General features: G+C 46.6%; 1 protein-coding gene across 4 annotated transcripts in view; it reads right to left on the bottom strand.

Annotated features, from left to right (window-relative positions):
• The window catches only part of FAM3C (FAM3 metabolism regulating signaling molecule C), an 82,332-nt gene extending 63,699 nt beyond the window's left edge, over nucleotides 1–18,633 (bottom strand). For 2 of the 4 annotated variants that reach the window (XM_077472457.1, XM_077472454.1), the window contains exon 1: nucleotides 18,520–18,633. The gene's annotated coding sequence lies outside the window, so the exon portion shown is untranslated. Of the gene's footprint in view, nucleotides 1–18,511 lie in introns of all 4 variants that reach the window. The other 2 variants (XM_077472455.1, XM_077472456.1) reach the window with 2 other exon arrangements.
• Between the last annotated feature and the right edge of the window lie 7,525 nt (nucleotides 18,634–26,158).

The raw sequence follows: 26,158 nt of genomic DNA, 5'->3' as shown, positions 1-26,158 counted from the left end.
TTGCATTTGAAAGGCCGCTGCGCAAATACAGTGTGACATAAAATATTGCAGCACCACCATTTTATTCTCTAGGGTGTCTACAAAAAAAATATATAATGTTTGGGGGTTTTAAAATAATTTTTTTTTTTGCTAGAAAATTACTTAACTTGAAACCAACAAATGTCAGAGAAAGGTTTAGTGTTTAACCACTTTCAGACCGGACCATTTTGCTGGTAAATGACCAGAGGTCTTTTTACAATTTGGCACTGCGCTGCTTTAACTGGTAATTGCGCGGTCATGCAATGTTGTACCCAAACAAAATTTGCGTCCTTTTCTTCCCACAAATAGAGCTTTCTTTTGATGGTATTTGATTGCCTCTGCGATTTTTATTTTTTGCGATATAAACGTAAAAAGACCGCAAATTTTGAAAAAAAATGATATTTTCTACTTTTTGTTATTAGAAAAATCCAATAAACTCAATTTTAGTCATACATTTAGGCCAAAATGTATTCAGCCACATGTCTTTGGTAAAAAAAAAAGTCAATAATTGTATATTTATTGGTTTGCGCAAAAGTTGTCACATCTACAAACTAAGGTACGTTTTCTGGAATTTACGCAGCTTTTAGTTTACGACTGCCTATCTCATTTCTTGAGGTGCTAAAATGGCAGGGCAGTACAAAACCCCCCCAAATGACCCCATTTTGGAAAGTAGACCCCCTAAGGAAATTGATAAGAGGCATGTTGAGCCCATTGAATATTTTATTTTTTTGCCTCAAGCGATTGAATAATGACAAAAAAATATATATATATATATTTTTTTTTTTTTTACACAAAGTTGTCACTAAATGATATATTGCTCACACATGCTATGGGCATATGTGAAATGACACCTCAAAATAAATTCTGCTGCTTCTCCTGAGTACGGGGATACCACATATGTGGGACTTTTTGGGAGCCTAGCCGCGTACGGGGCCCCGAAATCCAAGCACCGCCTTCAGGCTTTCTAAGGGCGTAAATTTTTGATTTCACGCCTCACTACCTATTACAGTTTTGAAGGCCATAAAATGCCAAGATGGCACAAAACCCCCACAAATGACCCCATTTTAGAAAGTAGACACCCCAAGCTATTTGCTGAGAGGCATGTTGAGTTCATGGAATATTTTATATTTTGCCACAAGTTGCGGGAAAATTACAAACTTTTTTTTTTTTTTCACAAAGTTGTCACTAAATGATATATTGCTCACGCATGCCATGGGCATATGTGAAATGACACCCCAAAATAAATTCTGCTGCTTCTCCTGAGTACGGGGATACCACATATGTGGGACTTTTTGGGAGCCTAGCCGCGTACGGGGCCCCGAAAACCAAGCACCGCCTTCAGGCTTTCTAAGGGCGTTACAGTTTTGAAGGCCATAAAATGCCAAGATGGCACAAACCCCCCCCCCCCCCAAATGACCCCATTTTGGAAAGTAGACACCCCTAAATTTAGGGGTACACTAGTGAGACTAGGTAATAAATGGCGGGTGCCCTGAAACTATAAAAAAATAACTAACCAACCAGCGTCACCTGTAACAGTTATATGGTGATTACTGGTGAAAGGGTTAACTAGGGGGCAATCAGGGGGCTTTATGCGGTAGTATATGGGGGTCCCTGGCGCTATAAAAAGCTGCGGCGAACCTAAATAACTACCTGCCTAACTAGCGTCACCTGTGACACTAATACAGCGATCAGAAAAACGATCGCTTATTAGGCTGGGTTCACACTGGAGCGATGCGGGAACGCCACGAATCCGCGGCGGGTTCCCGCATCGCATGCCTCCCGGCGGCAGTTCACACTGCCCTATGCGAACTGCTGGGAGTGTCAGTGAAATGTTAATGACACCCCCAGATCAGTTCGCATATCGCAGTGCGATCTGCAAACTTGGATCGCATGGTGTGAACACCCATGCGATCCGATTCTGCTGCGGACCAAAAAAAGGGTCCCGTGCGAGTTTGCGGCGGGTGCGACACGAATTCAGCCATACTATCTGTATAGCTGAACTCGAATCGCACAGAGATCGGATGTGATTTGCACTGCAGTGCGGTGCGAATCACATTCGTTCTCATAAACCGCTGCAATGTGAACCCAGCCTTAGTGACACTGGCGACGGGGGGTGATCACGGGGTTAAACCTTTATTGGGGGGGTTAGGGGGGTACCTTAGAACTAAAGGGGGCTAACCCTAACTGCCCTAACAGTTATTACAGTCACAAATGACACCCGCCGGGTGATCAGGGGGTTAAACCTTTATTAGGTAATAAATGGCGGGTGCCCTGAAACTATAAAAAAATAACTAACCAACCAGCGTCACCTGTAACAGTTATATGGTGATCACTGGTGAAAGGGTTAACTAGGGGGCAATCAGGGGGCTTTATGCGGTAGTATATGGGGGTCCCTGGCGCTATAAAAAGCTGCGGCGAACCTAAATACCTACCTGCCTAACTAGCGTCACCTGTGACACTAATACGGCGATCAGAAAAATGATCGCTTATTAGGCTGGGTTCACACTGGAGCGATGCGGGAACGCCACGAATCCTCGGCGGGTTCCCGCATCGCATGCCTCCCGGCGGCAGTTTACACTGCCCTATGCGAACTGCTGGGAGTGTCAGTGAAATGTTAATGACACCCCCAGATCAGTTCGCATATCGCAGTGCGATCTGCAAACTCGGATCGCATGGTGTGAACACCCATGCGATCCGATTCTGCTGCGGGCCAAAAAAAGGGTCCCGTGCGAATTTGCGGCGGGTGCGGCGAATGGCTGAACTCGAATCGCACAGAGATCGGATGTGATTTGCACTGCAGTGCGGTGCGAATCACATTCGTTCTCATAAACCGCTGCAATGTGAACCCAGCCTTAGTGACACTGGCGACGGGGGGTGATCACAGGGTTAAACCTTTATTGGGGGGGGTTAGGGGGGTACATTAGAACTAAAGGGGGCTAACCCTAACTGCCCTAACAGTTATTACAGTCACAAATGACACCAATGCAAAAAAAATAAAAAATAAAAAAAATAAAAATAAAATGACATTGGTGTCACTGTGACTGGGGGGCAGGGGTAATTGGGGGGGTGATCGGGGGGGGTGTGAGTGTGCCTGGCATGTTCTACTGTGTAGTGACGTGTTGGTGCAACTCACCGATCCTCTCTCCTCGGTGTCGGAACGAAAAATACCGACACGGAGGAGAGAATACATCACTTCCTCTCCTGTGTTTACATTACAGGAGAGGAAGTGATGTCACGAACGATTCCTATTCGTCGGGAGCGATCGCGAGGGGGTGGCCATGAACGAATGGCCGCCCCCTCGTCCGGGATCGCTCCCGCACGAATACCGACCGCCGCAGGCACCGGGCGGGGGCCCGATCGGGCCCCCGACCCACGGGAAGGCAGGGACGTACATGTACGCCAATATGCCTGCCCGTGCCATGCTGTCGACGTACATCGTCGTGCGGCGGTCGGGAAGTGGTTAAACTTTTTTCACTTATGCCGTGTACACACGACCGACCAGACTTTCCGGCAGACTAGGTCAGACAGTCTTCAAAACTGATTTTTCAGCGGAGTTTCGATGGACTTTCCGAATGAACGGACTTGGCCACACACACAATCACACCAAAGTCCGACGGATTCGACTGTGATGACGTACAACCAGACTAGAATAAGGAAGTTTATAGCCAGTAGCCAATAGCTGCCCTAGCGTCAGTTTTTCATCCGTCGGACTAGCATACAGACGAATGGATTTTTCGATCGGACTCGAGTCTGTCAGAAAGATTTGAAACATGTTCTAAATCTAAAGTCTATCTGATTTTTCGACAGCAAAGGTCCGATGAAGCCCACACATGGTCAAATTGTCCGACGGATTCGTTGCCTCAGACCTTTGCTGTCGAAAAAATGGCTGTGTGTACACGGCATTACACACAAAGTCTATTCCATTGACAAATTGTTACAATGTTTATACTTAAGTTCAACTGATGAAGAAGGTTTTGATTCTTGGCAAACTGCCCGGTTTTTTCCTTCATTTCTTTTGAATGCTGTGGCTTCAGAAGAGTAGAGAATTCTTTGCATAGAAAGAAAAAAGAATTGGGAAACACTTTAGTCAAGATCGTGATAACGATTCTTGACGATTAATCGCGCAGCTCTAATAAGCCATGAGCTCCATAGAGTTGGGCTTTATGGCAGTGTGGCCAGAAGAAAGCCGTTACATTCAGAAAAAAAACAAAATAACACGCTTTGAGTTTGCAAAAAGGCACGTGGGAGACTCCCAAAATGGATGGAGGAAGGTGCTCTGGTCTGAGACCAACATTGAACTTTCACCCAAAGTACACCATGGTGGTGGAAGCATTATGCTGTGGGGATGTTTTTCTGCAGTCAGGACTGGGAAACTGGTCAGGGTTGAGGGAAAGATGGCTGGTGCTAAATACGGGGATATACCTGTACCACTCAGTGTGTGATTTGAGGCTAGTTCATGCATTCAACTCTCATTTTATGTACATACATAATATTTCAATCCACCCTATCTTGTCCCTAGCACCCTGTGTCCACATGGTAAGGTTTGCTTTGTGTGTGCATGGATTTTTGGGCCGTTTGCTCATCTGTTCCCTGGGAGCTCTGATGCAATTTCTGGCGCCCCTCCTTCTTCCACCTGTTCCCTTTATCCACGTTTGTGGTGGATGGAGGTGGTGGTTAGGGAGGGTGCTCCCTATCGCATTGGCACCAGCTAGACTGACACTGGGGAGGTACCTGAGCCTGTATGGGCGGATTTTTTTACTCTGGCACAGATGCCTCCCCTTTCTTGCGACGCCCAGGTGACGACGGGGGGGGATACACTATCAGCTGGGAGCATTTAAATTCACCTCACTCTGTGTTTGTCTTTCTGGCAACACCTCATATGCAAGCATTCACCTGTTGATTTTGGTTCCCTCTAGATCTCATCCAGGATACAATTTTCTTCTTTCTCCTTACTTTTTTTTATTCCATTCAATATATATTACTGATCTCAATTCAGACGTTTTGGCTCACAGTCACCCACATTTGCACATTTACTCTGGTGAATCTACAGTGCTCCCTGCTTGTCCACGTGTTTCTACCTCAGCTCCCATGCCAGACCTTTTTAACAGCTCTGATCCTCTGTTCACATCTATGCAGTTGACGCGAGTATCTATAGGCATGTCCATCCCATTTAGTTACAATATTATACCATATGGTTATGTTTCTTTATAGATCACCAGAAGAGTTGGTATACCCCAACGAAACGCGTCAGTCTAACATTGATGAATGATGATTTTGTCTTACTCTAGACTTTCCAACATCATTCAGCCCTTCTAGTGACCCATGTTGTGCAGGACTTGTTTTTATGATATGCCAAGTACCATGGCTTCAATATTTATATGCAGGTTTCAGCATGCCCTGCATGTATACATTTTTGTGTTATTCAGCATGTTATACATGATCTCACATGGAATAATAAAATGTTCTTTGCTATGAATGCTTTTTGGTATACATCTCTCAAAAACTCCCCCTTTTTGTTGGAACCCCTAAAAGCAACACCGTTTTATATCCCACATATATACTTTATATAGTGATTGGCCTCATTTAAAGCCCTGCTGCCGACTTTCCCTTTTCTTTGAAGCTAGGACGGAGGTTCACCTTCCAGCAGGACAATGACCCCAAACACACTGTTAAAGCAACTCTTGAGTGTTTAAGGGGAAACACGTAAATGTGTTGGAATGGCCTAGTCAAAGCCCAGACCTCAATCCAATAGAAAATCCATGGTCAGACTTAAAGATTTCTGTTCACAAGCGCAAACCATCCAACTTCAAGGAGCTGGAGCAGTTTTGCAAGGAGGAACGGGCAAAAAAAAATCCCAGCGGTAAGATGTGGCAAGCTCAGACTTATCCAAAGTGACTTGGAGCTGTGATAGCCACAAAAGTATTGACTTTAGGGGGTTGAATAGTTATGCACATTGACTTTTTCTGTTATTTTGTCCTATTATATTATTAAAAAAAATAAACAAAACATCTTCAAAGTTGTGGGCATATTAAATGATGCAAATTCTCGAACAATCCATTGCCCCTCTTTGCAGCATGATCAGTGCCCATCTGCAGTCTTACCCCTCTTTGCAGCATGATCAGTGCCCATCTGCAGTCTTACCCCTCTTGCAGCATGATCAGTGCCCATCTGCAGTCTTACCCCTCTTGCAGCATGATCAGTGCCCATCTGCAGTCTTACCCCTATTTGCAGCATGATCAGTGCCCATCTGCAGTCTTACCCCTCTTTGCAGCATGATCAGTGCCCATCTGCAGTTTTACCCCTCTTTGCAGCATGATCAGTGCCCATCTGCAGTTTTACCCCTCTTTGCAGTATGATCAGTGCCCATCTGCAGGAGGCAGGACTGGGTGTGATTGCGAGCGGAGCCAAGTACACAGGAGATTCGGCTCGGTCTATTTAGGCAGTGAACGCTCCTTCCCATCCCAGACCATGATTTTAAGGGGGAAAAGGTTGAGGCAACAAAGCACGAAAAATGTAAGGGGGAGGGGGGGGGTGAATACATTTGCAAAGCACTGTAGGTACAGCCAGGCAATGCAATTCCTATTAGTTGTCATTCTTAAAACCACCCCCCCCCCCCCCCAAAAAAAAAACCTTAAGCCACGTACACACGGGCGGACTGTATGGCCAACTTAGTCCGTCAGACAATCCGACGGACAGTCCGTCCTACTTTCGAATTAACGGACTTGACCACACACGGATGCACAAACAGTCCGTCGAAAGCTTGCGCGATGACGTGTACAGCACGTACGACGGGACTAGAAATAGGAAGTCCAATACACAGCAATGCAACCTTTCGCCGTGTAAATCCTTTCTGAGCATGCGCCATACTTAGTCCGTCGAACTAGCCTACTCACGAGCGGATTGTCCGCTGAAACCAAAGTATGACGGACAGTATTACGGAAATTCCGAAATACTTAGTCCGCCAGACTGCACGCTGAAAAAGTCCGCTGAAGCCCACACACGAGCGGACTGTCCGCTGAAATGTGTTTCGACGGACTAAGTTGGCCAGACAGTCCGCGGCTTCAGACATGAAATGTGAGCAAAGCTTCTCCCCTCTATAGTAAGTACTGGTCTCAAGTCAGAGCACCAAGTGTCATTTCTGTCTGCTGCCTTGTTCCTCTGCTATAATGTTGTCACTTCTAACAAGTTTCCTTGACACCAAAAGAAAAAGGTTGACAGGAGAGGACACAGCTTGTGATTGGCCGACCCAGCGGTGTTCCTGTGTACTGGGGTGTGTTCCTTTCCTCCAATCAGCTCTCAGAGCTCTCCTCACTGATGCAACTTCAGCTCCTGAGTTAATTCTGCACTTTGAATGGATGTAGGGGGAAAGATGGCTGCAGAATGAAATGGATACAATTTATGTAGAAGGATTTGTTTAATCGCTGTGTATCACCTGAGGCCAGTCACTTCACTGGGTCGGTGTGAGGGTTTAGAGCCACTTAAAAAAGGAAGACCCCCATCTTCAGAGAATTTGAGAAATACTGGGATTTCTTGGGTGGAAAGGAAAACTTTTTTATACCTTTGCATAGATTGATAGATCTTGGTCTGCCTGCTCCAATAAATCCAGTACTGCATTAAGGTGACCCTGAACAGCACCTAGGGAGCAAACTTTTTTTTCTGCTGGAAGATGCTTCTTGCAAGGTCCAAAAGAACTGAAGATCTGGAGCCTCTTCGGTGACTGAAGCGAGAAACTGGTAGTTTTGTCTGAAAGAATCAGAACGTCTCAGTTTCTGACATCTTCCTACAAAACCATCAGCGCTGATAATTAGAGTTGCTGCTGTACCCACACTGATGAGTCAGGTTTGTACCACCGGGCCCCAGGCACTGGCATCGGTCCATAAACCTCACTGGTTAAGACAGTTTCCAAAGCCAATCAGCCAACAGGTTTTCTTCATCAGCTACCAGGCTAGATGTGTACCTTTTCATCCAAAAAAAATAAATAAAAAAATCCTGTACCGTCAAGAAATAAAACAATTTTTCCCAATTCACTCTCATCCCTTGGAGGCAGGTCCAGGCCTCCAAAATGCATTTCCAGACAGCCCTTAGCAGTTTGACAGGTTCTCCTGATCTCCACAGTGGCTTCAGAAGAGGAACATCTGAGTCTGTTGCGATCTGGCCATCCACCTCCACTGATCCTTTGCTGGACACTGAACTCAGAGTCACGCTTGAAATCATTGATGTTGGAGTGCAAATTGCACTTGTTTTTATGGTTTCCCAACAAACCTGGTTACTACACTATGGTCAGCTTGGCACCCCACTTTCTTTCCCTTCTTTTGTTCACAGCCTTAGCAACCACATGAGGGGATGCCTTAACCTCGTTCACAGCAGATACTGAGCTGCTGACTTCAGCGCCTCATTATGCAAGCAGTTGACCCAAACATCCAGGTTGTAAACCATAAAGGTGCCAGCCAAGGCCGGTACCATGACAATAGTGCTAGCATCCCAGACTCTCCTACAAAGGGCCCTTGTCTTTGCATCCTTTGAATGATCCCAACTCCTTACAGCAGATTACACAGGGTCGCTCTTAGATCTGATGGTACACAGCTTGAGTAGCCACTCCCTATCTCCTCCAAAGGCTGCTTCTATACTAGAAATGTGGGTAGGGGGCTGGTAATCAAGCAATGTACTGTCAGATGCAAGAGTGGCCATGTCCAATCTGCTGTATGAGGGAGCGGTGTTATCACAGGAGGGGGAGGAGGGGAGCACAAGAGAGCCTGCAACTCCTCCCGGCTCGCTCCTCTCTGCACCAGGTTGCACCCTGCCCCTTGTCCCGGCCCAAAGTATGGGGATTGGGGGTGAAGCTCAGTGGGCGCACGTACAATTGTCCATGGATGGGTTGGGCACATTAAGGTTAAAAATAAATAAATAAAACATATGCTACCGCTTTCTGTGCGCAGTCCCTCTCAAATACCTATCCAAGTCCTTCATCAATCCAGCTCTGTGCCGGACTGCATTTCCCACAAGCTTGGCCAAGAACAGTGGAAGTTACTGTGGTCAGTGAAATCCTGTGAAGAGGAAGTGAGGGGCCAAGCCGTGCTGTGTGCGTCTATATACACACAAACACACACACACAAACTCAAAAAGAACCCCGCAGGAGTGCCCCATAAGAAGTAGTTTCCTATGGTAGAGTAGAGAGAAGAGGAGGAGCCTAGAGCATGGGCAGGGGACACCAGAAGTGGAGGTTCGGGGCAGTTCTATGCAAAGGTATTGTAATTATAACAGCTTTGTTATTTTAGAAAAAAAATAATTAATAAATAAAGTTTTACAACCACTTTAAACATGGCTGCGCTCAGTGCTACAGTTGCATACAAAACTGGCGAATAGCTTATCATTGGAGCAATGTGCAATCACGCATGACTGGTTGCTTTAACACATTACTTGTTAGGCTTATGGCACAGGAAACAATTTTTCTATTAGGTCATGTTTTTTGTTACTTTTTTTGCATACAAACTCTTTCATGTGTATATATGTATGCACATTTTTTGCAGTGAAAAAATAAATAAAATAAGTGCTTTTTTTTTTTTTGGAGCCTGTAAAAGCACCGCACCAGCGATCAGCAGATCGCTAATGCAATGCAGGTCTCCTGCAGATCTTTCTGTACATCCGAGTGACTTACATCCCGCACTGGCAAGCAGATACACTGACAGGAAGAATCAATGAACTACCACAGCGGTCAGCAGTGGCGTGGTATCTCATTGAGATGTTGGGGCTTGTAGTTCATTCACACAGAGGGAACTTCTCCCTGTACTGCTGTCACAGGGAGCGCGGGGATTGTGCAGCGGCTGCAGCGTTGGGAACCCTAAAAAAAAAAAAAAAAATAGGTGGAACATACAACATGTTCCCAAAGGTAAACTTATCTTTTAGACCCCTTCCACGCTGGGGCATTTTTCAGGCACTTTAGCGCTAGAAATAGCCTCTGCAAAGCACCTGAAAACCACCTCCCATTCATTCCAGTGTCTTTTCACACTGGAGCGGTGTGCTTGCGGGATGTTGCGAAAAGTCCTGCAAGCAGCACATTTGGGGTGGGTTGGGAGTGCTCCCAAAAACGCCCTGCCTATTGGAATGAATAGGTAGCTTTTTCAAAGCGCCTTAAAAGCGATTTGAAAAGGTCACAAAAAACTGGACATTATCTTAATGCATTCTATGTGAATGTGAGTTAGAGACCTTTGATTGTAAGCTCCTCAAAGGCAAAGACTGATATGAATGTACGATATATATGTAAATGCTGCGTAAACTGACAGCGCTATACAAGAACCTGCAATTAAAATAATAAAACACCTCTTATAAGCAATCTAAGGGTAAATATATTTTCAGAGGAGCAAGAGTGCTTCCCATTAATGTAGTAAATGAGCCTCGGGGGTCATGCACACAGGACGTTTTTACAGCTGCTGTTAGGGGAGTCTAGTTTTTTTTAACTGCCTCTAAACTCCCCTCCATGTTAGCCTATATGTCTATACATACCAACTTTCATAGGCATTTGGAGGCATAAGTGTTTAGGGGCAGTAGAAAAAAAAAAAAAAAAAAAAAAAACACACACACACACACACACACACACACACAACAGCCTGTGCGTCCAGGAGTAGAGGCTGTTGAGTTGTAAAAACGAAAAACACAGGCGTTTGGACACATTTGCCGTTTTTAGGCATTTATTTTTACAATAAAGCAAAAAAGGCCAATAAAAACGCATCTCAAAAACATGGCTAACAGTGTGTTTTTAACGCTGCTTTTTCCTGGTAGCAGTGCTGGTGTTTTTAAAGGTCCTGTGTGCATGAGCCCTTAAAGTGGAACTTCACACTCCCAAGCAACAGTGATCATTTTTTAATACTCATGCTGCCAGCATTAGTAAATAGATAAGGAAGTATATCATTTACTGCTTTTAATTTTTTTTTATTATTTAATTCTTTTTTTTACATTTCTTCAATTATTTTCTGGATTCGTGCCTAAGCAAATTATGTCATACAACTCAGGAGTCTTCAGGAGAGGAGGAGGGGCTTTCTCAGCTAAGCACCCTCTCCTGCATGCATGCTTGAGCTAAGGGCAGATAGATTCTAGGAAGTAAACGCTACATAAATCATTTGCCCTTACTCAAGTTGGCCACGGACAGAAATGTTAAGGGGTATTTTTCAAAGTGATTCTCAACAAAATAAAGCATAGAGACATAGGACTCTTTCACATGGGGCGGGTGCATGCTGATCCTCCCTGTGGACACTCAATTGCTCAGCGGGGATCGCTCCATCGATCCCCACTGAGCAGGAAGATGACATGTCTGTCTCTGCACACTGTGCAGAGACAGACCTGTCAGAGCGCTGCTCTCCTCTATGGGAGATCGGATGACGACGGACAGCAGAGTCCGTTGTCACACGATCTGATAACCGATGGAAAAGTAGGTTTTTCCTCAGTCACACTTTTTTGGATCGGAGCGGGTTGGATGTCAGCGGACATGTCACCGCTGAAATCCGACACTCCATAGACCTCTATGGAGCATCCGTTCAGGTCCGCCTGTTTTTTTTTTTTAGACAGACCTGAACAGATCGTTCATGTGAAAGAGGCCTAACATGTATAAATGGTGAGTTTGCTTTGAATATAAAAAAAAAATAAAAATTTATTCAGCCGTGTCACACTTGAGCCGCACCACACTACAGTGCAAATCACATACGATGTCTGTGTGATGTGATTTCAGCCATACAGATATTGCATCACATTCAGACCAAATTCGCACCGGACCCTTTTTGGTCCACACCAGAATCGGATTGCATGAGTGTTCAGCATGCGAGCTGAAATGGGGGTGTCATTAACATTGTATTGACACTCCCAGCAGTTTGAATAGAGCAGTGTGAACTGCCCTGTGCGTCTGGTGCGATGTGGGAACCCGCAGTGGATTCACACAAGTGTGAACTAAGCCTTAAATACAGTTTTTTTGTTTTGTGGTGCACAGAGGCAGTAAAGATTCACTTTAATCGCTTGCCAACCGTATACTTTAATGGCAGCAAGGTGGCTCTCCTACGCAGGATCACGTACCTAGTATGTGATCCGCTCCACTGGTGTTAGGAGTGCAACCGCGCGCTCTTGCCGTCCCGGCTGTGCTGCAATTGGCTGCAGCATGAACCAATCAGCGGGTGCCGGCTGCTGATTGGTTGCCGCACCTGACAATTGGCTCTGGACATTACTGAAGAGAGCCCTGTGCAGGTAAACAAACACAAGGCTTCCTTCTGACAGCAGCAATGTGCTGTTTATTTTTTCATGCAAAGCACATTGCTTAGGCCCCTTTCACACTGGCGTTTTTCAGGTGCTACAGCGCTAAAAATAGCACCTGAAAAAAAGTGTCTCCTTTCACTCCAGTGTGAAATCTGGAGGGCTTTCCCACTGGAACGGTGCGCTGGCAAGACGGTAAAAAAAGTCCTGCTAGCAGCATCTCTGGAGCGGTGAAGGAGCGGTGGGGCAGCGCGGCTATACCACCGGCAAAGCACCGCTGCAGAGGCACTTTGCAGGCAGTTTTAACCCTTTTTTTGGCCACTAGCAGGGGTTAAAACTGCACCAATAGCAGCCGAATACCGCTGCTAAAATGACGGTAAAGCGGTGCTAAAAATAGCGCCGTTTTACCGCCGACGCCCCCGCACCACCCCAGAGTGAAAGGGGACTTAGTAAAACCAGCACACACAGTAACACATGCTGGCCACACATTTAACTCCTTGATCACCCCTGATGTTAAACCCTGCCAGTGTCATTAGTACAGTGACCTGCATATTTTTAGCACTGATCACTGTATTAGTGTCACTGTAAAAGTGTCAGTTAGGTGTCCGCTGCGTTTTTAGGTTCAGCTGTAACACTAACATGTTAATGTGCATTACACACAGGCATCTCATGCGTTGCATGGGCCGCAAAGTGCACCAAGCCGGCTCTAAAAATCATACCTGCTGAATTATTGGTATGGCAATGCAGGGCAGTGGGTTACCATGCAGGTATGTTATGGCAGGGCAGAAACTGCGAGTAATCACATCACCATGGTGCAAAGTTAATTTTCCTTAGACAGCAGAGGTAGCCTGTGCCCAAAAAGATTCTCCCCTGCTGGTAACCGGAAAGGCTTGGAATTCCTTTTGCTTAGTTGCACCTGGAATGTAATTAAGTAAAGTGGATTTTCTGTTTTAGTATGCAACAAGTCACATTGCCAAACAGCGGTCAGGTCACGGAGCAACAGTACAGTACAAGCAAGACTAGATTTTCCTGTTCAGTTTGGCAGATAAGGGGAACACCTTATTATTGTGATCTTCAATGCCAGCCAGTCTTTACTGATAACAGTGAGCAGGAAGGAGCAGAGAATTACACAATCTCACTTGTGTAATCAGAGTCATCTATAGACTGGAGTAGGGCAAGGTCACCAAGCCTATAAATAAAACGGCACCACTAATACTGGTATGCAAAGTCCCTTTCACACACACAAACCGTTCATTTCATCAGTTACGTCGCGTCAAACCTGAAGTATTCATCCATTTTTTCATCTGATCTTTTTTAAAAAATACAAGAAAAACTAGAGCTTTGATGTGAATGTAAATGGGTGATCATCCATTTTTCCATAGAGATGCATTGGTTTCCGTTTTTCATCCGTCAACGGATGAATGAAAAACAGCCAAAAAACGGACAGCATATGTGAAAGGGACCTTATTAGGCTGATACAAAAAACAAAACAAAACAAAAAAAAAAAACAAGCTTTTTGGAAACTTAAGCAGAGTTCCACCCAAAAGTGGACCTTCCATTTGTCTCCTCCTCCCCACTCCGGTACCTTTTCGGGGAGTCCGGGGCACAGCGAATTACATCACAGCTCAGCTGCCTCCTCCTGTCGCCGGGCTAGTAGGAGAGCGCAGCGGTGACTCGTGCATGCGCAGTAGGGACCCGGCGTGAAGCCATAATGCAACACTGCCAGGTTGCAAAAATGATCAGACAAATCAGGGAAATCTTCAGTCTGGAATGTTTTAGGCTGGGTTCACACTTATCTAAGATGCAGCTCACAGCAGGGAGTCTGCTGCGTCCCTGTTTTCCGTTTCAGGGACGAATCAGGCCCGAACTTTTTCTTGAATTCAGACCTAACTATGGAGCCAAAGACACACTGGACCCCTGTGCAATCCGCTCTAGAGGCACGAACCGACTCCATTGAGAGCCAATCACAATCTTCCATCATGCGAATTGGATGTGGAAAAAACACACATCCAATTTGCATAAGAGTGAACAAAGTCTTAGCGTTGCACCCCATTCACACTTGTGCGACTTTTCATGTGACTTTGGACATCAATGTTGCACGAGCAGTCGTACCACATGTTTTCCCAATGAGAACCATTCATGCATGTACAACTTAATGTTGCAGCGACTTCAAAGTAGTTCATGCACTACTTTGGTCCGACGTTCATGCAACTTGAGGGCCACAGACCTCAATGTTAACCCTCAAAAGTTGCATGAAAGCTGTACCTGAATGTTTTACATGCAACAGTGGGTCCGACTTTGCAGAGAGACAAGAAGTTACATCCAAGTTGCACCCATTCAAAGTTGGAGGCTTAGGCCCCTTTCAAATCAACTGAAAAAAAAACGGACAGGTGGACCTGATCGGACCACCCATTGTTCTCTATGGGAGATGTCGGCTGACACCCCCCGGTATCCGATCAAAACAGACGGAATGGGACCCGTTCCCCATCCATCTGGCAGATCGAATGAAAACAAACAGGCAGTCTGTTTCCATCTGACTGCCCCATAGAGAACAGCGGGCTGTACCTGCACAGTGGAGCAGACACAGACCTGTCGTCATCCTCCTGCTCAGCGGAAAGATCGCTCGCTGAGAAGGTAGATCCACGCCACCTGAAAGGTGCCTTAAAGTGGACTTGCACCCATATAAAAATCAGCAGCTATAAAACATAGCTGCTGACTTAATTGGACACTTACCTAGCGATGCAGGCGAACAAAGCCCCGTTCCTCCCCCCCTCCTCTCTGCAGCGCCGGCATTCTGTGGGTGCCCGTCTGTGGCTGTAATGCTGTGATTGGCCGGGCATTCTTCTGGGACCTGTGACGTGTCCCAGAAGATTGCACAGGGGAGGGGAAAGAAGTGAACTTCCTTCTGGGGGCTGCAGAGTGGGAACTGGATGCCCCTAAAAAGAGGGTATCCCCCCCCCCAAAAAAATGATATGCCAAATGTGGCATTTCAGGGGGTCACCTTCCCTTAAAGCGGAAGTTCCATTTTTGGGTGGAACACCGCTTTAAACAGGTCTTGTCATTACTATATTAAATTCCTGATAAACTACCTTGTGTACTGCCAGCTTTCTAGTATAAATTATGCAGAAGGTTCAGCGTTTAGAATGAAATAAAAGCATTACAAAAAAGAAAAAGTCAAGAACGCAGGCTTTATTGGGGTATTTTCTTTCGTTTTTTTGCAGAACAGTCTTTACTTGAATGACCCAAACTTACCTGCCCATTGGCAATCTCCTTTAGAATGTAGGCTGAGCTGCACATGTTACATTCTTGGCACAGTGCCTCAGTGTCAGAATGAATGAATTCCTGTGTATGTGTAGGAGTTACATCACCGTGCACCAGCCAATCAAGAGCGCTGACGACTGGCACCACCGAACAAGTCAAAGAGAAGATACTGGTGCTTGTGGGGGACCTCACAAACATTACATTAAATGATTGGAGCGAAGATTAGTTCTGCCTTAAGCAAGACCCTTTATTGGCCAACTTAAAGACGCTACATTCACATTACAGCAATTTGTAGACACAAGCAAAATTGCAACATCCATATGTGAATTTTTTGCGCCATGCGCATAAGGCAGTCAATTCTTTTTAATGGCTTGCCCTATACACGACAAACAGCAAATTAGATCATGCACTGCTTTGGCGCATTTTAGCGCAAAAAATGTACATCTGTTAAGACGTATTTGGAGTGCCAATAACAAGGAATAGTATTGCAATCATGACGTTTTTTTTTTTTATGCTTTTCATAAATGCATGCAAAATTGCACAATTTTGTGTGTGTTCACAAAACAAATGAAGCCCAAGTTATCCTAAGGCTTCATGTACACAGGACATTTTTACAACCTTTCCTTGAGATAGAAAATCACATATAAAAATGTCAGTTTTGCTGCATTTACAAAGAAAAAAATAAATAAAACGCCTGTAAACTAAGTGCGGCTAAATGCACGTTACCGCGTTACGAAAAGCGTTTGGTGCTTGAAATGCCTCCAAACACAGCTTCCGAGTGCTTCTTTGCGGTTCCAAAAAAAAAGCCTCTAAACGCAACTGCCTAGAAACGGCTGTGTACATGTACTGCTAAGATAGAGGAGAGTTCAGGGGCAGCTGAAAAAAAAATGCCCAACTGCTCCTAAATGTCCATTTACCAGCAGTGTACATGAGGTCTAAAGCTTGCATATTTAGGCCTCATGTACACTGCTGCTGGTAAACAGATGTTTAGGGGCAGTTGGGCATTTTTTTCAGCTGCTCCTGAACTCTCCTCTGTTATCTTATCAGTACATGTACACAGGGTCGTTTATAGTAGTTTCTAGGCAGTTGGAAAGCAAAAAATAAAATAAAAAAATAAAAAATGCATTCAGGACAGATGTTCGGAGGCATTTGAAATGCCAAACGCCTGTAACACGCAATAAGCCACATTTCATTTACAGGCATTTTTTCATTTTTGACTATTTGGAAAAAAAAAAAAAAACACACTTCTAAAAAAAAAATGTAAACGCAGCAAAACAGACGTTTTTTAACCGTCGGTTACTATCCGTTAAATCGCTCAGGAGAGATTGTAAAACGTTCCGAGTACATTAAGCCTTAGGCCTCATGCACATTGGATGTTTTTAGAGCGCCTGTTTTTTGCTAGTGGGTTTTAGGAGGAGTTTTTCACCTGTAAAAAACGAAAAATCAGCCGAGCCCATTATCGGAAAACATTCAGCTGCGAAAGCAAAGGATAGTGCCATCGTGTAATGACCGATAAATCACTCAGTCGACATAAATGAATCAATTTGTTGTTTGTTTTTTTACATATACCTAGTGCAGACACTTCGGACGGGAAACATATTAAACTTTCAATTTATCGTTCGTTTTATGGGTTTTATGAGTATAGTTTATAGTTTTGCTATAAAAAAAACACAAACACTCTACAGCTAAATAACTGAAAAACTCATTCTACAGCCAACGCTACTGCCATTATTAGAACATCAAGTGTGCATTGGACCTTAAAGCGGAGTCCCACCCAAAAGTGGAAGCCCCTCTTATCTGCCTCCATCCCCCCTCCGGTGCCACATTTGGCACCTTTTTTTTGGGGGGGGGGGGGTGCAGGTACCTGTCACCCACCTTAGCCCCCCCTCCGCCAGACCAGTTAGAAAGCACAGCATTATGAACACCAACCCGTTTCCTTTACCACGAATGGCAGCACCTGAGATACAATCGGAAAATCAGCTAGGGTGCCAACATCGCAGGATGCCAGGACAGGTGAGCGTTCTTATATTAAAAGTCAGCAGCTACAGTATTTGCTTTAAAGAAATCTTCACCCTAGAAAACATTGTGAGCATCTACAAATACTGTAGCTGCGGACTTCTAATAGAAGGGCCACGTACCTTTCCTGGGATCTCGCACCGTCCTCACCCTCAGGCTGGTTCTTCGACAGGCTTCAGGTCCCCAGCGCTGGCATGTTTACTAAGGGAGGCTGTGATTTCTTACAGGTTCACTGCCAGCAGTAATTGCATATAAAAAAATAAATAAAAAACTCCAACAGACTAGTTGTAGAAGTTGTTTGATGGATCCAATTCAGTCCAACCAGCCTGCTCAGGGATGGATGGATGGGGCAGTCCCTGCTGAACCAGCCAACATTCCATCCATCGATGGCCGGCTTTGCACAATGGATCTAGAAGGTCCTGTGTATGTCACATTTCTGGAGCTGGAGGTCGGCGGGTGTACACAGAGACACAAGACCCTTCCGATCAGATCTGCCCGACAACCTGTGTGCAAAGGCCTTCATTTTCTCCATCAGCTCATCCCCCCCACAGTTCAGATCACTTACCACTCCCATTCAGAGTGTAAGCTCTTGGGAACAGGGCCCTCCCTAGCCTCTTGTATTGGAGCTGTCACTATATACACGGTATAAAGATCACAATGGGAGCTCTGTCAGTGTCAGAGCTCATAGGAAGCCTTGGATTTCATTGGGAAGTGTGGGGACTCTATGGAAGTTGCTGTATATTGTGAAGTCCCCAGACGTCCCTAACATGGACCATATGGCAGTGTCACCCTCATGTGCAAGGCACTGGCATCACCCCTCCAGTACAGGAACTCGGCCAGGTCACACACACAAGTGATAGGAAGGATGGAGGGCTGGTGATGACACAGATGTCTGTCTGGGCGCAGTGTATAGAATGACAGCTCCCCCACACACCGTCCTGTCACATTCCTACAACATACATTACACAAGGACACACAAACACACCTACCGACCTCCTGATGTGCGATCTACACTCCGAACTGCCAACCAGCCACCGATCCAATGCTACACAGGAAGACAAACTACAAGGTCCATCGTGCCTTGCGGGAACAACAGGAACAACTGGTTCAACAAGCTTTATTGATTCCAAGCAACGCCTTCCCCTCCTCTCCCTCCCCTTCTGTTTGTCGCTGACTGTGCTGTTGTTCTGTTGCTGTGACAATGTCGCCTGCTGGTTTCCCGGCACAGCTCACCCCACCGCCATTGTCCTGTGGGCTGGTGTCAGTACCCTTCATCCCTCACTGCCTTCATAAAATCAATCACTGGGGGTTACACTTCACATTTCCTATCAATAAAAACCTCACTGTGCCTTGGTAATGGTGCCCACAGCCCATTCTGACTGTACCATTTATGGTGATCATATACACTCGCCGACCACTTACTAGTACCGGGTTGGACCCCCTTTTTCCCTGCCTTCATTCTTCGTGGTATAGATTCAACAAGGTGTTGGAAACATTCCTACAGCCAAAAGCTGTCCCCCCATCAGATAGTGTCTGCCCCGTACTGCCCAGGCGCAGCGCTTGCACAGTACAGAGGACAAGGAGACTCCGAAAGTCTCTGAAGATGAACGGCGCCTGCGCACTTGCTAGTACCTTCTGCCCTGAGTCCAGGTTCAAGCCCCACCATGCAAGTGGACATACGGTAGCAATTAGTAAGCCCTTGTACACACGGTCGGAGATTCCGACGGAATGTGTCCAATTGGACCATTTTGTCAGATATTACGACTGTGTGTGGTCTACATCGGACTGGTAAAATTTTCAGACAAAATGCTCCGATTGGACATACTCCGATCATGTGTAGAGAATTCCGATCGGACTAAGTGCCATGCATGCTCAGATCAAATTCCTACACCAAAGCTATTGGCTACTAGCGTGAACGTAGTCCCGTCGTAACGAAATAATGTCATCACGTCGGATTTTCCGACAACTTTGTCCGACCGTGTGTATGCAACAGTTTCGGACAAAATCTGTCAGACAAAATCCGACGGATTTGGTTGTCGGAATCTCCGGCCGTGTGTACAAGGGCTAACAGGGCCCCTCGCGGGCTCGCTTCGGGCACAGCCTTGCTTCGCTCGCCACACTTCGGGCACGGCCTCGCTTCACTCTGCAATCTTTTATTCTAATTCTATGTTCACCTGGATGGTGGGGCTTGAACCTGGCGCCGTTCATTTTCAGAGACCTTCATTGCAAGCGCAGTACAGGGCGGACATTATCTGACGGGGGACAGTATTCAACAGTACACCGGGTTCACATATACGTAGGTTTCCCCACATCCAATTCCCATGACAGGCAAGTGTGACTGGCTCTCGATGGAGCCGATTCACACATGTTTGGGGCAGTCACGGTTCATATTGAAAAAGGGTCCTGTGCATCTTTCTGTTCAGGTCTGAATTCAGGAAAAAATTGGACCTGAAACGCACCTGAACCGTGTACAGGAACGCACCAGACACAAAGCCGCGGCTGCACTAGGGTTGCCATTTTTTCTTCAAGCCAAACCCGAACACATAAGCTGCACACAGCAAAAAAAAAAATGTTTCTAGTATACACTACAGGATTGTAGCAGACCTGGGACACCTTTGGGCGCTCCAAAGAGAAAAAGTAATATGTCATGCTTAGTGCCTCCTTACCCTTCTATCAGGCCCTGTTCTGAGCCCCATTCCTGTCTGAATATTGTGTCCGTGTTTCAGGCGGACAGAAACCCAGACACATGATTCAAAACCTGAACCGTCCGAGTGAATACCAGACAGGTGGCAACCCTGGGCTGCACATGCCAATGTATTATTATTATTATTATTATACACAATTTATTTAGTGCCAACAGTTTACGCAGAGCTTTACAATGTAGAGGGGGGACAGCACAATTACAGTACAGTTCAATACAGAAGGGATGGGAGGGCCCTGCTTGTAGAGCTTACAGGGAGGGGTAGTGGTACAAAAGGTAATAGATGCAGGGAATTATTTGATAGGGGTGGCTCGGGGACAGTTGTTAAGTGGGTGTGGAATAGGCTTCCCTGAATAAGTGAGTTTTCAGAGATCTCCTAAAGGTGGAAAGGGTAGGGGCTGATCGGACATACCAGGGAAGGGAGTTCCAGAGGATGGAAGAGGCTTGGGAGAAGTCCTGAATAGTGATGGACGAACTTCCGACGGGACGTTTCGCTAACCGCAAAACGCGGCCAAAAGTTTGCAAACTGCAAAGTTCGTGGCGGACCCCATTGACTTTAATGGCAGGCGAACCTTAAAAACCTCCAGGTCATATTTTCAGCCACAAAATACTTACTAGCTGTGCACACATAGTCCCACAACATGGACACTGACATAACAAAAGTATTAAGTGAATCTGGGATCGACAACGACACGCATTCTTTTTTAATCTGTGAAATTTTTACAATTCAAGAGCGCATGAAGGCCATGGAGGAGAGGCAAGGTTAGGGCAGGCTATGAAGGGGGTGCAGGAGATGATCAGTGCCACAGTCAGGGCAGCGCAGTCCTGTGCCAGTGTGCCAACCTGTGCTTGAGCCCCTCCCTCTGCCCAGCCCTTACCCCCACCTATGCAGGGCTCCACTGCGGTGGTCCGGAGGTGCCAGTCCAGTGCTGATCCTCAGCCATGGTGCTAGCACTGCCTGCTGATTGACTTCTCCGCTGCTATCTCCCTTACTGACACCAGCACTGAGATAGAACACTGACACCAGCACCGCGATAGAGACTTAGCACTGACACCAGCACCGAGATAGAGAGCACTGACACCAGCACCGTGATAGAGAGCACTGACACCAGCACCGTTATAGAGAGAGCACTGACACCAGCACTGAGATAGAGAGAGCACTGACACCACACCAGCACCGTGATAGAGAGCACTGAGACCACACCAGCACCGTGATAGAGAGCACTGAGACCACACCAGCACCGAGACAGAGGGCACTGACACCACACCAGCACCGTGATAGAGAGCACTGAGACCACACCAGCACCGAGATAGAGAGCACTGAGACCACACCAGCACTGAGATAGAGGGCACTGACACCACACCAGCACCGTGATAGAGAGCACTGAGACCACACCAGCACCAAGATAGAGAGCACTGAGACCACACCAGCACCAAGATAGAGAGCACTGACACCAGCACCGTGATAGAGAGCACTGAGACCACACCAGCACTGAGATAGAGGGCACTGACACTACACCAGCACCATGATAGAGAGCACTGACACCACACCAGCACCGAGATAGAGAGCACTGACACCACACCAGCACCGAGATAGAGAGCACTGACACCACAACAGCACCGTGATAGAGAGCACTGACCCCAGCACCGTGATAGAGAGCACTGAGACCACACCAGCTTCGAGATAGAGAGCACTGACAACACACCAGCACCGTGATAGAGAGCACTGACACCAGCACTGAGATAGAGAGAGAGCACTGACACCAGCACCGAGATAGAGAGCACTGACAGCAGCACTGATACCAGCAACTCGCTGCGGGACCCAAAAATATGACACCGCTCAACCTCTTCAAACAGGCGGGTACGAGCATATAGTACGGTGTGCTTTTTTTGTACAAGGAAGTGAGCCAAAGGTAGAAAAAAAGTCCGTGTGCTCGATTAAATAAATCGTTTATAAAGTTATGCATATACATGGTCTACTGGTCACATGTGTTGGATTCCTCCAAGATCCATGTCTCATTCATTTTTATAAATGTGAGGTAGTCAACCCTGTCATGAGCTAGGCGAGTGCGCTTATCGGTCATGATCCCCCCTGCTGCGCTGAACGTCCTTTCGGACAGGACACTGGACGAGGGGCAAGCCAACAGTTCCATTGCAAATTGGGCAAGCTCTGGCCAGAGGTCAAGCCTGCCCACCCAGTAGTCCAGGGGTTCATCCCTTCCCAGAGCGTCCACATCGGCCGTTAACCCGATGTAGTCGGACACCTGTCGGTCTAGGCGTTCCCTGATGCTGGATCCGGATGACACTTTTCGATGGGTCGGCTGAAAGAATGACCTCATATCAGAAGTCACCAACACATCTTCAAACCGCCCTCTTCTTGCAGGCGCTGTTGGATTGGTACCCGCAACTCTTTCTCTGGGAGTGGGAATTTCTCCTCTGCCAGCGCACGCAAAAGCAGAATGCAGCATTTGACGAAGCAAGGTCTGTAAGTGCTCCATTCTGACAGCCCTCTGTGATGGTGGTAACATTTCCGCCATTTTGTGTTTGTACCGGGGGTCTAAGTACGTTGCCACCCAGTACTAGTCCTTGACTTTTATGCTTTTTATACGCGTGTCCCTGTTAAAACACATTTTCACTAAACTGGAAGCGGTGTGGTGGCCTGGCTCCTGCTCATCATCCAGGATAATGTCCTCCTCCTCGTTCTCCTCTCCCCATCCACGCACAACAACAGGGATCCCAAAAAGGTTTAAAGCATGCTCTTCTTGCTCCTCCTCATTCGCCCCGGCACCATCCTCCTCTGACTCCTCTTCAGACTCCTGTTGTTGACTAGGGATGAGCCGAACACCCCCCGGTTCGGTTCGCACCAGAACTTGCGAACGACCCCCGCGTTCGGTACGAACGTTAGAACCCCATTGAAGTCTATGGGACTCGAACGTTCGAATTGGAAAGTGCTAATTTTAACGGCTAATATGCAAGATACTGTCCTAAAAAGGGTTTGGCGACATGCCTCCTGCCTCAGGGGACATGGGTCACTGCAAAAAAAAGTTTTAAAAACTACCGTTTTGGCGGGAGCACTGATTTTAATGACGATTAAAGTGAAAAAAAAAAGTGAAATATTCCTTTAAATATGGTGCCTGGGGGGTGTCTGTAGTATGCCTGTGAAGTGCCACGTGTTTCCCGTGTTTAGAACAGTCCCTGCACAAAATGACATTAAACGGAAATAACACCATTTAAAACTGCTTGCGGTTTTAATGTTATATCTGGTTCCTGCAATATGGTTGAAAATCATTCAGAAAAATGGCATGGGTAGCCCTCCCTGCCCATTACCAGCCCCTTTGGGTTTCGTACGCATATTAAGGGGAACCCCGTACCCATATTAAAAAAAAGGAAATGCGTGTGGCCCCCAGGGCCTATATACTCAGAACAGCAGTATACAGGCGGTGCAAACAAGACAGGGACTGTGAAGGTTTGTTGTGTTAAGTTGAATCTCTTTGTAATTTTCAACTGGTACATTTTTAAAGTGTAGCTCCAGTCAAAAAAACTATTTTTAAGCTTTTTGGAAAACATAGGGAAGGGTTATCACCCCTGTATAATTTGTTTTGTCGTCCATCTTTTTTCATCTCACTTGCTGTTGTCTCCTTCCGTTTGCAAGTAGGAGATGTTTGTAAATTGAAAGTAGGGGCATGCCCTATATGCTCTGCAGAAATGGCGGAACAAGGTGTTGGTTTTGCAACAACATTGTAAGCCCTCAAAGTGACTCTTGGTGGGCGCTGGAGCGCCCTGCTGTGAACGATTATATCAAGAATTGTAATTACATGCCATTGTTGAACAGTGGTAGAAAAATTGACCTTTGGTGGTTGTGGTGCTGGTGCCACAACACTATAAGTCCTCACCGTTACTCTGGGTGGGCACAGGAAGGGGCCCTCCTGTGAAATATTATATCAAGAATTGTAATTACATGTCCCTGTTAAACAGGGGCAGAAAAATTGGGCCTTAGGCACTGGTGCCATCACACTGCAACCTCTGCCATATACTCTAGTTTTATTGCAGGAATTAGCCCTGCTGCAAAGCATTGCATCAAAAATTTTACTTAAACGCTCCTGTTAAACAGGGGCAGAAAAATTGGGCCTTAGGCACTGGTGCCATCACACTGCAACCTCTGCCATACACTCTAGTTTTATTGCAGGAATTAGCCCTGCTGCAAAGCATTGCATAAAAAATTGTACTTAAACGCCCCTGTTAAACAGGGGCAGAAAAATTGGGCCTTAGGCACTGGTGCCATCACACTGCAACCTCTGCCATATACTCTAGTTTTATTGCAGGAATTAGCCCTGCTGCAAAGCATTGCATCAAAAATTTTACTTAAACGCTCCTGTTAAACAGGGGCAGAAAAATTGGGCCTTAGGCACTGGTGCCATCACACTGCAACCTCTGCCATACACTCTAGTTTTATTGCAGGAATTAGCCCTGCTGCAAAGCATTGCATTAAAAATTGTACTTAAACGCCCCTGTTAAACAGGGGCAGAAAAATTGGGCTGCTGGCATCACCCAGAACCAAAAATGTTCTTCCAACATATCAGCGGAGGAGGAAAAGGATAGACAATCAACATAACAGGACAGTCACTCAGCATCAGCATAGGCAGTCTTGAAGGGATGTGGTATTTCAAAAAAAATTATTCGGTTACATCAGCTTCAGGTGCTTGGTAGCTGTGGGTGATCCAAGACTGATTCATCTTGATGAAGGTCAGTCGATCAACTGATTCGGTGGACAGGCGCACCCTGTGATCGGTAACGAAGCCACCAGCAGCACTAAAGGTGCGTTCCGAAAGAACGCTGGATGCAGGACAGGCCAGTAGCTCAATTGCATACTGTGCAAGCTCTGGCCAGTGATCCATCCTCAAGACCCAGTAAGCCAGAGGATTTTCAGTGGGAAAGGTGTCCAAGTCTGACCTTGCCCCTAGGTATTCCTGCACCATGTAAATTAGACGCTGGCGATGGGTGCTGGAACCAATCATACCTTGAGGCTGCGGACTAAAAAATTGTCTGAAAGCATCAGTCAGACGGCCACCTTCTCCACCGCTCCTTCTGACTGATGCCTCAGCAACACGTTGTCCAGGACCAGGAGTTTGTGACCTCCCAGTCTCTGGGAACGCGTTGCACAGAGCTTTCTGCAAGGCCTCCCGGAGATGTCTCATCCTCTGCTCCCTCTGCGATGGCAAGATAAGGTCGGCAACCTTACCCTTGTACCGTGGATCAAGGAGAGTGGCCAGCCAGCAATGGTCCCTCTCCTTGATCCGAAGAATACGAGGATCCTTCCGCAGGCTTTGCAGGATCAGGGAGGCCATGCAGCGTAGGTTAGCTGAGGCATTCGGTCCGGAGTCCTCTGGGTCACTAAGGACAACATGATCCGCAGCTACCTCCTCCCAGCCACGTACAAGTCCGCGTGTTTCTTGGGACTGTAAATCATCCCTATAAGACTGCTGCTGCTGATGCTGATGCTGAGTGCCAGCCTCCACCTCCATGCTGACACAATCATCCTCCTCCTCCTCTTCCTCCTCCTCACCCTCTTCCTGTGTGATGGGTGGCACAGCAGGAACACTGTCTGGATAAAGGGGGCCTTGAGAGGCAAGGAAGTCCTCCTCTTCCTGCCTCTGTTCTGCCTCAAGTGCCCTGTCCATTATTCCACGCAGCGTATGCTCTAAGAGGTGGACAAGAGGTACAGTGTCACTGATGCATGCACTGTCACTGCTCACCATCCTTGTGGCCTCCTCAAACGGTGACAGGACAGTGCATGCATCCCTGATCATGCCCCACTGGCGTGGTGAGAAAAAACCAAGCTCCCCTGACCCTGTCCTGGTGCCGTAGTCGCACAGGTACTCATTGATGGCCCTCTGCTGCGTGTGCAGCCGCTGCAGCATGGCCAATGTTGAG

This window comes from Lithobates pipiens, unplaced genomic scaffold (genome assembly GCF_037356315.1).
Source record: "Lithobates pipiens isolate NorthernLeopardFrog02 unplaced genomic scaffold, aLitPip1_a1.2 Scaffold_8, whole genome shotgun sequence".
Lineage (NCBI taxonomy): Eukaryota > Metazoa > Chordata > Amphibia > Anura > Ranidae > Lithobates > Lithobates pipiens.
This window is presented reverse-complemented; position numbering and strand designations above follow the sequence as displayed.